Below are 3,004 nucleotides of genomic sequence, written 5' to 3' on the forward strand. Positions count from 1 at the left end.
ATTGACAAGTCCACCAAACCCATGTCATTTGTCCAATTCTTGAAATCTTGCACTGACAAAGATAAACTAGCAGTACCTCTCCTTTCCTCCACCTGTGCAATCTCATTAAAGTCCCCCCAAAAAACAACAGGGTCCCTGACACAAGCCAGTCACATATAGCTCAACTCCTCCCATACAACAAGTTTCTCATCTCTAGCATGCGCACCATAAACCAAGAAGAAAGCACAGTAAATAGAATTCTCTGACAACACACCTTCAACACACAGCCATCTCTCACCTTTATAACAATTATTCATTTAAAAAAAACCCTCATCCCACATTAACAATAATCCTCCAGAAGCACCATCAGACTCCACATACTCCCACCCCACACAACCATTCCCCCAAATTTTCAAAGCATCAAACTTTGTTACTACCTATCTTTTGGTCTCTATCAGGCCTAGCATATTCAACCTTTGTTTTTTCTTAAGGTCTTTAACCATTCTCAACTTTCCATCACCCTTTAACCCCCTAACATTTCAAGAACTAATAATTATTTTAAAATATTATTACACACCTGATTGTGACTTTTAGGCTTGTTCCGTCTTGCTTTAGCCTTCTGCTTTGCCAATCTTCTTTTTTGAGCAATTTCTTCATTCTGTTCTTGGAGGATAGCCATTATGTCGTCTTCTTCATTGCATAGCATTGCTCCTGATTCATTTTATAAATCTCAATTCCAACAATTGCTCTTCCAGGCTTACACACTCGTCACCCCTGTTATCATCATCATTGCCCTGCCCTTCTTCCTCCATATGGTTTTTTGTGTCTCCATAGCCCTCTCCCGCATTTTTCCCCAGCAGGGTTCTGCCATCATATGAATTGAACCCAGGCCTTCGTTAACTTCACCTACATCAGTAATACCTCCGATTTGATAATAATCCCCAAAACTGTGTTCGTCGTCAACTCCTCCATTCGCATCTTCCTCTCGTTGAATCCCCTCAGGTAATAACATTGCCTTAACAACCTTCTTGTCCTTGTTAGCACCAACGTCCTCTTCACATGTTTGCTTCATTCCAGTAACAAGGAGGCCTTCAATTCCTTCAGAAAATTCATTATGTTCCATTACCCATTTCATATATCTTCCTGCCTCTGTTATGGATTCCTGTGCAAGCTCAAATTTTGTTCAATTGCCCCCTGTCACCACTAGTTTTGCCCTTCCTTCTATCTTCCTCACCGCACCAGCATTGTCCAGCTCCAGCGCCCCACCGGCAGGCCTTGGGACAGCTTCAACCTGGGACACCCTCCTCATTGACTTGCCTCCACCTCCTAGTGCACCACAGTCGCTTCCCTTGCAGCTGGCACAATCGCCCGCCACCGAGACAGACACCGCCACCCAGTCCACCCGACGTCGTGCCACATTGTCTGCAGTGTGAGCGGCTCGGATACCTTCATGCTCCTTAACATACCCTCTAGGTCCAGGAGTCCTCCCTACCAGCACTGGAGAAGTGCCAGACCCGATCCTTGCCACCAGATCCTTACCAACCCGACCTAGCTGGCCTTGAACCAGCCCAGAACAGCTAAGAACGCCTCCCTCCTGGCCATGCGGTACAGGACTTGGCCCCTGGCTTAAATCGCAATTGTTTTGAAAATCAACATTGTTGGCCCAATTGTTATCCCTTACCCCTTTATTATTTTTTATCCCTCTTACTAGCCCATTAAACTTACACCTATAATTTCACGGGATGGTGAGCTCAGAATCTGCTTCATAACTCTCTTCATATCCCCCAAAATCTGCTAAGCCTTCACCAACATTAATTGGTTGATGCGTTACCAAATTTGTTTGATTGAGCCTTAAATTATCATAACTCCGTTCGTTTAAAATTGATTCAGAATTTACCATTCTATCCTCATCTTCAACCTCCTTTCTTTTCTCCTCCGTAACCACTACCGCTGCCTGATCTCCGTAATCTATCAATTTTGTTAATATTGGCGACGTTATAGCTACATCATTGGAGACCCTTGTTCTTCCGTTATTCTGGTGAACGCCACCTTCGACTTCCTACGCCACATTTTTTGACCTACATTGCAAGCTATATACTTCCTGTCCCAAGTCTTTTATCAATACATCAAATCCACTGGTACCTAATGTGATATGGATCTATTCGTTGATCACATCCATAACACAAGTATCAATTAGAACACGTCCAATACTAAATGAGGTACACGATTCCATGACTTTATCACACGCAACCACCTTCCCCCATTGTCCTCCTATCATCTTGAACGTATCCATTGATCAAATATGTAACGGAACCCCAAAACACTCTAACCATACTCTTCGAGATTCACTTCTCTCCGAATCGTTTCACCTCCATACACTATGAAATATCTGAAGTAAGCTATTCATTTTGAACGTGTAGGTCTCTTCAGCATTCAACAGACTTTCAAAAGTTAACAGTGCTTTATATGCTCCCATTTTGCATATTGAGAGGATGAAAATGTCTAATCGTTTTTTAAATTTATGTAAATCTTAGAAAGGTGGAGTATTCAATATTCGTATCCACAAAAATTAATTTTGCGAAGATTTATTTGTGATTACTGAGAGTTTTAAACTTCGATAAATTTTTATCCACATTATTTATTTTTTTTAATTTAACCGTTTGAAAAGCTTTAAAAATTATTTTTTTGAACTTTTGAATTATAAAAAGTAGTAGTATAAATATCTGGTACAATTTTCAAAACCTAAAAAACTATTTTAAGTGATTAAGGACCCGTTTGAGAAGTTTTAAAAGTTATTTTTTTTAGTTTTTGACTTATGAAAAATAGTAGTATTAATGTCTAGTGCAATTTTCAAAACCAAATTATAGCTTTTTAAGAAACTATTTAAATACTCATAAAAAAAATAATTTCTCTCATAATAAAAAAATTTTTATCACATTTTTTTTAAATAAGCACTTTTAAAACTAAAAAGCCAAACACAAAATAACTAATTTATAAATTATTTTTAATATAAATATTTATTATT

The sequence above is a fragment of the Arachis ipaensis genome, chromosome B04, assembly GCF_000816755.2.
Source record: "Arachis ipaensis cultivar K30076 chromosome B04, Araip1.1, whole genome shotgun sequence".
In the NCBI taxonomy this organism is placed as follows: domain Eukaryota; kingdom Viridiplantae; phylum Streptophyta; class Magnoliopsida; order Fabales; family Fabaceae; genus Arachis; species Arachis ipaensis.